The sequence below is a fragment of the Brachyhypopomus gauderio genome, chromosome 3 (genome assembly GCF_052324685.1).
Source record: "Brachyhypopomus gauderio isolate BG-103 chromosome 3, BGAUD_0.2, whole genome shotgun sequence".
Lineage (NCBI taxonomy): Eukaryota > Metazoa > Chordata > Actinopteri > Gymnotiformes > Hypopomidae > Brachyhypopomus > Brachyhypopomus gauderio.
Genome location: NC_135213.1, coordinates 9386004 through 9397223, shown reverse-complemented (window position 1 = coordinate 9397223; position 11220 = coordinate 9386004).

The following is an 11220-nucleotide window of genomic DNA, read 5'->3' as shown; positions in this document are numbered from 1 at the left end:
AGGGGAAGGCGGAGGTGGGCAGAACCCAGGAGTGAAGTGAAACCTTACCATTCTTCTGCGACTCAAAGAGCCAGCCGTGCGCTCAGCGCAGCATGAACGCCAGTCCGTCCCTTCCTCCGTGGCAGCTGTATAGGTGGGCAGGGCCTTTATGGCCAGGTTAGGCTTCATGGGCAGCAGCAAACACAGGAAGCTCTCTGTTTTCATGTGCACTCGAGTGTGTGTCACTACCAGGATCACTGAATCCCCAGGATGAACGGATAAGCACATGGGCGGTGGGGGGACCTTCTGTTTCTAATGTTCAGTCTGTTGCTAAAAGTGATCGCCTTTCACAGAAGATCTCATTGTGTTGCCCTGTTTCTCACCAGCTCAGTGTCGCTGTTTCTTTTGGAGACAACTGCTTCTCATTTCCTTCATGACACCTTCTCCTTTTCTAATTAAGTGGTCCGTTTTATTTTATTCAAGTAAACCAAAAAGAAGCTTCATCAAAGAAGGATAATCATCAATTCTGACTGCACCTGATTTTTTTCTAGCCATAACCAGTAAAACTAATTAGAATCTATTGTTAATTAATATAAAGAGACAAAGAGACTTCCTATGTCAGATTATGCAGTCTGCCTTAGAAAACATAATGATTTTTATGCCTTTAGATCTTTCTTTTTAGACCATCACTGCTCAGCTTGGTGTTTTCTGCACAAATTGCCCTGTCATTCTGCATCGCAGTTCTTACTTCATCCTTGTTCGTAGTCTCAAACTGGTACACAACCAGATGTTCTTGTAAGCCATTCTAAATTCTCAAACAAGCTGTCCAGAGAAGGGACTGTGCCTTAAATACCTTGGAATCTTCCCCCAAAAATTCTACCCAGCTCTTGCAATTTGTAGCCTGTGGCAATGATCACTAGCAGCTCAAAATACATCAGTGTGATGGTTTACTAAGTGCCACAGTATCACAGAACATCTGTTACTTCTCAACAGGTCCTGGTATAGCATTGCCATTTAGAAGTCTCCAGTGAATGGCAGGATGGAGATGAACACAGGCCGTCTATACTACTGCAGTATGGAAATCCAAGCCAAGCAGGTCACTGGGGCTGAGAGAGGCCATGTTCTCTATGATGGTTGATTTGTAGCATGTGAAAGTGCTCTCCTCACTGGACGTAAGATAATGGTGGTGAGCAGACTCAGAATGGAAAGTGGTAAAAAAAAACTGTGTAAACCATATTTCCTAAAGAATAGGCCCATTAGCCCCAATCAACCCCTCATTACATTGTCTGTGCTTGTAATTTTCCCAGTGCAGGGCTCGGCCTGTCTCTGCCCCTGCTGATACCTAGCTTCATTGTCTCTGGGTTCCCTACACCCCACTGTGGCCACTTCACTGAAAGCCCACATTGCCTTCACACTAGGTCCAAAGCCCAAAGAATGGACTGTCAATGGAAGGAGGATTTACTCAACATATGAAGGCAATTCTGCCCTTCTGAAGCCTTCTTTTGAGATGAATAGGCCACCCCTCTTTTCTCTAGGCCCGCTGCTCCTTCTCATAGCCTCCAAGACAAAGTTCTCTTACAAGTGTCTACTGAGTTAATGAATGACTTGATGGAACTTTAGAAGAGGATTTGGGCTCATTGTTGAATTGCTGCTAAAAATGGCACGCACTTGTGTGAGGACACTTGGTGCTAAAGGATTCGTTTCTCTGTTCAAGAAGCACGAGATGATACCAGAAATGTCTGCAGCTCTCACAGCCAGCCGTCTACAGCCTGAAAGGTTTTCTTCATTCTGAGACTTTGTCATATGGTTCAAATGAAGGTTGGCTAGAAACTGACTCAGCAGAGTCTGTCTAAAGATGCAAATTGAAGCAGACCTTTTTTGGCATTCTGTGAATTCCTATCACAAAGAAGTCCTGAGTGGGACAGATGCTCCCTCCCACTCATAAATCTGTTGTTACTTTCAAGAATGTATCCAAGTGCCTGCAACACTACCAACTAAACACAAAAATTATAGAATCCCTTCAGCAATGAAGCAAGACCATTTGGCATTAACGACCAACACTTTGGCAGAAGGACGTGCACCTAGCAGGTCTCACCGTCCTCCTCAGACAAGACATGCAGAGAAAGTGACTGTAATTAGAGGGAGGGCTAATTTCTTGATGGTCGTTATCTTGGGGTCATGACACTTCTGCAGGATGAGGAAGCAGCTGGCCTGTAGCACACAGTGAAAGACTGTAAGAGCTCAAACGAGCCTACAGTCCACCTGCCTGATGCGAGCCGCCTCCAGCTCAGCACAGGGACCCTGCAGGGATCCTACAGGGACACAAGTCCAGAACAAAGCCCCCCCCTCCCATCCATCCAGCAAGCTGTTACAAATCAGTCAGAGAGGAAACTTCATAAGCAAGCGCATTAGCATATAAAGAGGTATGTGGAGGGAGGAGTGGGGATCGCGAGGGCTTGTCTGCTTGGCCCTCGAGCCCTTTTAATGGCTGAGCAGGGCCGTCACAGTCCCAGAGACCAGTGAAAGAGGACGCGGTATTGGCCATCAGTCAGTCACCATGACTACCTGCAAGCCAGCTGGAGTGTGTGTGTGTATGTGTGTGTGTGTGTGTGTGTGTGTGTGTGTGTGTGTGTGTGTGTGTGTGTGTGTGTGTGTGTGTGTGTGTGTGTGTGTGTGTGTGTGTGTGTGTGTGATTTTCTTGTTGATATCACAGAGACTCATGCTTTTCCTTAATGTAGTTTTATCAATTCCTGTTTAGTTCCTTTTGTATTGTTTTCTTAAATGCTTGCTTACTGGACTCTGGAGAGTCATTCACTTCAAAAGCCATATTTACACCTTAAAGGACAAGCATTAAATCAGAAACATACCAAACAGATAACCATCATTAATACCACCCAAGCACTTATGGTAATGTGTTTCCATATTAACATAGTTCTGAGGCTGTGCATAGTCGGTTTCACACCAAACATCTGATCAATGACCAATCAATAGATCTTACAATTGTCTTACTTGATTGTTTGAATGGTAATTAGCCTCATTGTAGAGCCATTTCAGACAATGGGTCAGCCCCTCAGTCTTATTCAGTGTTCTGAGTGCGGTTCAATATGTTCAGTTACACATTCACCAGATGGGATTGATTCTTCCTGGAATGATCGGGTCACTGAAGAGTCTTCCGCTGTCAGAGTCCAGCAGTGAAGCTGTAGCCTCACCATCGCTGTGTTGGTATCATGGTTTAAATGTATCAATCCAATTAATTCAAACATTATCTTAGTCTCAGAACCTTGCCAACCAACTTTTAAAAGTTGTTCTAACTCTGCAGCAACAGACACTGTACAGATAGCAAATGTCTTGGTCATGCAAAAAATGGTTGCAATTGTGGTAAATAATTGTGGTAAAGTAATTAATGTGTGTGTGTGTGTGTGTGTGTGCATGAACACATGCTTACTTCTTAATACAGGCGTAATGTAATGATCAGTTGCTTCCACCTTCATAAATACTGTACTCACAAAATCAGAAATCTACTTTGGCGTATTTATTCCCAATGATTTTGACATATTGCTTCATTTTATTATTTGAAGTGGTCTTTGTACCCTCTTGTCATTAAGGCAGATTTACCAGTCTAATTACAAGCCCTCCTGGAGCCCATGCCTCTGGCTGTGAGTGCCAAGCCCCTGTGTCTCCCTCTGTGCAATGCAATTATCTGGGCATGGAGCATCCTACTGCATCCCAACTGCACCTGAGACTTCTGGGATCTGTTATCAATTACTTCTCCTTCATCTCCAAGTCATCCCCGCCCCCCTGGCCCTCAGTCATGGATCCTGGTCAAACATGGCAGTCTCCTGATTACGTCCTCTCCTACCATTCCCCTGTCTCCTCTGCATCTAATCACTTCCCTGTGGTGCCATGCTGTTGTTTACTTCCTTTGGTGATCAGCTCTTTCCTGTGCACAGATTCAAGGGGCCTTGGGGCTCTGGGAGTGGAGATTTCACAAAGTGGCCATGTCTGAAAGGACACCTGGCGTCCACGTCTCTCTCACTGTCTCATGACATGTTACTTGGGTGTTTCGTCCTGTGATCTGTGCCTTGGTTGAAGTGGTGTGATGTCTCATCTCAGATTCTCTCAAAGGAGATATTAAAAACGTTAAACTACAGATCAGCTGCAGATGTCTTAAGATATGCATCAGTTACCTCTAGTTTCTAAAGGAGGGTGTGAAGTTACACCCAACACTTCCAGACCTTATTACCTGAAGCCAAGCAATGGTTACATTCATGGTACCATTTTTTTTTTACTCAAATAGCTTACTAGAATTTCACTGTTTAAAATGCTCAATTTGCTACGTTCTACTTTCCATTTCTGAACGTGTTTATTGGCCCTTGATCTCCTCTCATGTTCTTCCTCCACATGTTCCTCTTTTATCCCGCGTGTCTCCTGTCTTTTATCCCGCGTGTGTCTCCCGTGTCCCGTGTGGGTTTTTCCGGGGCAGGGGGAGCAGCTGTGGGACCCGTAGGGGCGACCTGTCATGACCCCAGCTGTCGTCCAGATGCGGGTCAGCAGTGTGGTGTGGGAGGCTCTGGTCCTGTGACTTACAGCCCACCATAAAGCAGGAGAGAGAAGTAGAGGCAGAGGATGGATTCCATGTTGAAGAGGCTGTGGCTGAACCCACCTCCCTCCCCACCTCCCTCTCTGGTCTCAACCCCACCTCCCTCCCCACCTCCCTCTCTGGTCTCAACCCCACCTCCCTCCCCACCTCCCTCTCTGGTCTCAACTCCACCTCCCTCCCCACCTCCCTCTCTGGTCTCAACCCCACCTCCCTCCCCACCTCCCTCTCTGGTCTCAACCCCACCTCCCTCCCCACCTCCCTCTCTGGTCTCAACTCCACCTCCCTCCCCACCTCCCTCTCTGGTCTCAACTCCACCTCCCTCCCCACCTCCCTCTCTGGTCTCAACTCCACCTCCCTCCCCACCTCCCTCTCTGGTCTCAACTCCACCTCCCTCCCCACCTCCCTCTCTGGTCTCAACTCCACCTCCCTCCCCACCTCCCTCTCTGGTCTCAACTCCACCTCCCTCTTTCATCATGAACAAATTAATGGCACAAACAGAGGAGCAAACACATGCTGTTTATGGCAAGAGAAGAAGACAACTGATAGCCTGGTCATTTAATAACAGGAGATGAAGAGATGAATGAACAGACCACAAATAATGATTCTAATGAAAAGTCTGAGCCTGAGTCCTGTGTGCTGATGATCTAATGATATTTTAATGTCACACCCACTCCCTGCTGTGCAGCTCTGAAAGGTTTCTCCAATTTTGTACTGAAGCAAAACGTGAGTACTAAAAAAGAAGTAAGTACTATGCAGGTACTGCATCTGAAGTCCGTTCACACTGCATTTTACATCTGTATCCAATTCACATCCCTTTCCATATCCACCGTTTTCAGTGTTTACACTGAGAAGATGCAGGCATTCCTGCATGACATATGCACAGACACTTCAAAACGTTTTCAAATATTAAAACAATCAGCTCAACATTGCGGCCCTCCTGGTAAACACGAAGGCTGGCGTTGGGTTAGTGTAAACGTCGTTCTGTGGGCATTCCACGTGCCCAGGCCATTCCCAGGTGCCTCGGTGTGGATTCGGGGACGTGCCTGTGGTGGCTCCTGTTAGTGTTTTATAATTAGACGGCAGTGTTTGAGGGGTCCCTGGGCACTGTGCGGACCACTCTAATAGAAATAAAGGCTCTTTAATGGCCAACTGTATCGTTTACCCTCCTGAACCTGACACAACCCCTTCTATTCTTTCAGCAAGAGCCATAAAAGGCAACGAGGCACAGGAATATGTTTACCATATGGCTGCGGGCTGTTAGAGGAGGTAAAGAAGAAGAAGGTGGTTTTAAAGGGCAAAAAGAAGTAGTAACTCTTAAAAGCCCCCGATACGGAGCAGGAGATGGTGCAGGGGCCTACGGTGTGAACACTATCCAGACGCTGGGGTGAAGAGGTTGGGGAGAGAGAGAGAGAGAGAGAGAGAGAGAGAGAGAGAGAGAGAGAGAGAGAGAGAGAGTGTGTGTGTGTGTGTGTGTGTGTGTGTGTGTGTGTGTGTGTGCGTGTGCGTGTGCATGTGTTCAATTAATCTGAATTCAGTGCTTTCTACCTTAAACGTAAGTGTGTGTACAGTGCAAAGTGCTGTGTTTTCTGATTCTTTCTTCTTTGTCTATGAATGATATACAGTGTGGTGCATGTATGTGTATATAAAAAATCACAAATAAAAAATGTGTGTGTTTTTACCAGTGCAAACTGGTTTCTTTCCACACATAATCCATTGCACTGTGGAGGCAGCAGTCTGATTTGCACCAGCATGGTGAGAATGGGCCAGTGACGACTTTGTGGCCAGATTGAAGCATTTGTCTCTGTAGCTGTGCGCATGCCTCGTGGCGTGGAGATTGATGGTGATTGGCTTTTTCCAGGGGCATCCAAGAGCTGAAGCAAAGCCCAGATAATTAGGTTTACTAATCATATTTTCATTAACCTCCAGATTCCACTTCCCTCTCTCCTCTGCCTCTCTGTTTCTTGCTCCAGCCGAATTCACTGTGGTCATTTTTCTTTGCACAATACTTAGCTGCGTTGTTCAAATGAAAATGATCATATAATTATGTGCACAAATGGCTTTAACGCTGTGAATAAATCAACCAGCCATACTGTGTGTGGCAAGGACACTTGGCCTTGAAACTTTAGATAGTTATTGTATTGTTTAGTGTTGTATTATTTATATTTAGTGTTGCATTGTTTAGTTTGTTATTGTATTATTTAGTGTTGTATTATTTAGTGTTGTATTGTTTAGTTTGTTATTGTATTGTTTAGTTTTGTATTAGATTGTTTTGTTTGGTATTGTATTGTTTGATTTTGTATTGCGTGGCATTGTGCTGTTTGGTACTGTATTGTTTGATAATATATCATTTGGTAATGTACTGTTTTTGTTTAGTATCGCATCATTTGGTTCTGTATTATTTAGTAATGTATTATTTGGTAATTTTTGGTATTGTATCATTTTGGTGTTGAATTGTTTGAGAATATACGTTTTAGTAATGTTTTGTCTTGTTTAGTATTGTGTCAACACTAGTGTTTCAGATATATTCAGTCAGAGCTTTCAGATCTTACTAGGAGATGGATGTCTATTTGAAAATGATGAGTGAATTACTATAATTGGTTGCATTACATGATTAACAGATCCAATATTTTGAAACTACTCAAATCTGGCCCAAAGTCCAAATGCACACACAAAGGAATGGTGGTGGATCACTGGCATGGGCGTGTGGCCAGCAGTTGTGCAGGAGTAATGTTTACTGTAGTTTTAGTAATGTTTAGAGTAATGTTTACTGTAGTTTTCATTCAGTCGGTTTTTGTTTACTCAGATATCTTTGGAATCGGTTTTCAAGTCATTAAAAAAGTCAAACCTAAGTATGTTTAACCCTTCTGTGGGTTACTCGGTTATCCCTGATACTGCACTGCGGGTCATTCCATATAGCAGGGTGACGGGGCTCTCCCGCCCTTCTTAAAGCTGGCTGTGCTGTAACTCCATAGGGGCCAGTGGTGGTGTACATTAACCAGCATGTACGACATGTGCCCAGTGTTGTATCAGAGCAGCCAGGCATCCTTTACACCTCAGAGAGACATGTTGTATGGCCACAGGACGGGCCACAGGACGGGCCACAGGAGGGGCCACAGGACGGGCCATAGGACGGGCCACAGGACGGGCCACAGGAGGGGCCACAGGATGGCCAACGCCATCGACAGCCCGACGCACATGAAGAGGGGTTATGTTGCTTTACTTTTATGTGCAGTTCTCCCATTCTTCCATGTCAAAACCACATTGTGTGTGTGCGTGTGTGCGTGCGTGTGTGTGTATGTGTGTCATTTTTCTCCTCCATATTGCTCAGATGCTTTAATCTTTCTTAATCTGTGACCTTTAATAATCATAATATGCACTGGGTACCCAAGTACGATTTTTTTGATAGACAAGAATTCAAGAAATCCTATACTCCGTAATCAAACTATTGAGAATTTCAGTAGCATGATCAGTCTGAGATGTGCTTACATGTTTGTTGGGATGGATGGTTCACTGAAATTGGCCAGGCAAGAGAAAACAGAAGAAACTTCATACCATCATAGAGCATATGGCACAAAGCTACCTTAATGGCAGGATATGATGTAAAACTTAGATCAGGCTCCTAAAATCAGACGTAACCTAAGGAGACAGGCCATTTAATACTTAATCTGTTTTAGCATTCACTTTTATTTGTTTACTAATTAATTAATTTAAATTTAATCATACATCCAATTTATGTGCATGCTAAAATGTATTGTTGATTAGCCAATCAAGAGCATTGGTATTATTTGGAAATGTACAAATGTTTATCATCTGCACAGCTACAGAAGTTGAGGCTCCATGGTAGTGTATTCAAAAAGAAGAGAGGGTGAAGTTCAGATCTTTGGGCTACACAGAGAGAATATATGATATTTGAAACATAGTCACAGAACAAAGTGTTGTCTTTGACACCCATTTTAAACAAATCTACAAAGCTTTTTTCTGTCTTTCTGGACTATGATCTATGATGGCAGAATCTAAGCACTATGGTAGACTAAAATAAGAACCAAACCTTTCTTCATTGGAATTCACTGTAGGATCAAAATAGAACAAAACATAACACAAAATGGAACAAAACAAAGCAAAATAGCACAAAATAGACCAAAACAAAAACAAGCCTCCGTGCCTGCTCTCCTCATCTCCCACATCTTTGTACTGGTGGACCAAAAGGCCCTTTCACATGCATTAAGATGGTTGCATGTGATGACTAAATGAAGGAGTTTAATTCAGTGTGCGAGGGTGTCTGGCCGTAGTGTTTCCTCTGGGTGGACAGCATGATGGACGTGCTGCTGAGCAGAAGGGCAGGTCCCAGAGTGCCCAGATCTCATGCTCGCCATGACCTTGACCTTGACCTTGCCGTCCTGCTGCTCCGCTGGACCCGGTCCTGCACGGCCAATGGACGTTTTGTCCCTGTGAAGAATGGGGCGGCTGTACCCGCCATCGAACGGGAGCGGGGAGTAAAACCAGCAGGTCAGCTGTGACCCTGGACACAGCACCCCTGGGGCGACCCCGAGAGTAGGCCTGTTTCTGGGGTTCAGTGGGCGTGTGAGCCCTAGATCAGCACTGAAACAAGCACACCCTTTCACTGGGATTTATGTGAGCAGCAAGCCCAGGGGGTAACAGGGAGCTCGAATCACTTCCTGTGATATGTGAACCTGATGATAAATCTGCTTCATTCCTAGCATATTCCAGCATATGTGTGGAGGCTCATGTTTATAAATACATATCCATGTGTATGGTGTACTTCTAAAGTCATTTGTACACTGGGTTATTTGTGCCCTTGTAAACATACATTTTTTATGTCTCATAAATGTTTACATTTTGCATGTGTGTGTGTAGGTGCATGCGTATGTGTGTGTGTGCGTGCCTGTGTGTGTGTGTATAGGGGATCAGATTATTGAATGCTCTCTTTAATCTATGCCAGATGCACATTGAGCCCCTTCTTCTTTCGTGCTGTCCCTCGTGTTCCTTTTTTAATTAAGAGCAAAATTATTAAAGCTACAAATTTCTCCAACCCAAGGAAGCCCAGTGTGGGTGATAGCAAGCAGATGGTGGTTGGTCTCTATAAAAAGACCCCCCCCCCCCACCCCCCACTTAAAAAAGTCTATTTGCATTTCATGAGGCTAAATTGTGTGTTGTGTCTGAGTCCTGGAGCACCGCAAGGCCCGTCAGACAGCAGCTCACACCCGCTGAAGGGGGACTGATAGATTAAAGTGGACCTTCTGAAGGGGGACTGATAGATTAACGTGGACCTTCTGAAGGGGACTGATAGATTAACATGAACCTTCTGCCTGTGTCTTCACCCATTGTGTTGCAGAAATTAAAGAATATTGTCTCCCCAAAGACTCATGAGAATAGGGAGGGGGGTGTTGATAATGACATTGCATGGGATCAAATTAAAGGGGCGAGAAGTAAAGTGTGTGTTTGGGGGGGAGGTAATAATGTAATTATTCTCTAGTCTTGTCCTTGACCCTGAAGATGAGAACAATTCGGACCAGGCTGTGTGGTGCTGGGTGAGTGAACACATTCCCTGTCACCAGCTCATATTTGACATCTTGTATGGACAAACGTATAGCCGTGATGAAATCTGCGTTTTTTTCTGACCCTCTGATTGGCTGACGTTTACGGTGATCCAGTTGATGAAGGGTGATTCCACATGAGCCTAGATGAGGTGATCTCTCTCTGGGGAAGGAGGCCCCTCAGCTCTCTCATCAGCAAACTCTTGGCTTTATAGGTTCTCTTTAACAGGAAAGGTTAGCTGTGGTTTGTAATCACCCACAAAGAGGGGACAGAAGTATTTGACCCTCAATTAAAAATCATTAATCTTTATTTTTAAAAATTTAATGGTGATTCATGATCTGCAATTCCATAAGTCATGTCAGTTTTAGTTTAGTTCCTCTAGCTAACTAGTCTAGTTTGTGTTGGGTACACATGCTTCAATGTGTGTGTGTGTGTGCGTGCGTGCGTGTGTGCGTGCGTGTGTGCGTGCGTGCGTGCGTGCGTGCGTGCGTGCGTGCTTGTGTGTGTGTGTGCGCGCACGAGTGTGTGTGTGTGTGTGTGTGTGCGTGTGTGTGTGTGTGTGTGTGTGTTCATTCATGTACATATTCAGAGGCTTTTGGAGGCTATTAACAGATCAAGTTTGGGGAGGGGAGGGTCACATCAAACTCCCTAGACAGACTCCAGTTTTGAGGATCAGAAAGGTCACATTCATTAATTACCCCTATTATCAGATAAGGGGCGTGAATACGAGTCGTTTGTCTGGTTCACAGAGATACTCCCCATTGGGTTCACCTCCACCCAGATATCCTGAAATATTCACCACTAATATGTTTAACTCAAACATTTGCATGAGTGTGTATGTGTGTGTATGTGTGTGTGTGTGTGTGTGTGTGTCTGTGTGTGTGTGTGTGTGTGTGTGTGTGTCACCCAGACATGGTTAAACCTGAAGCTCAGATCTTGTTTTCAGATAATGTTTGAATTGCAAATATTTGGCAAAGAACGCACAAATTCTCTCTCTCTCTTTCTCTCTCTTTCTCTCTCTCTCTCTCTCTCTCTCTCTCTCTCTCTCTCTCTCTCTCTCTCTCTCTCTCTCTCTCTCAACACAC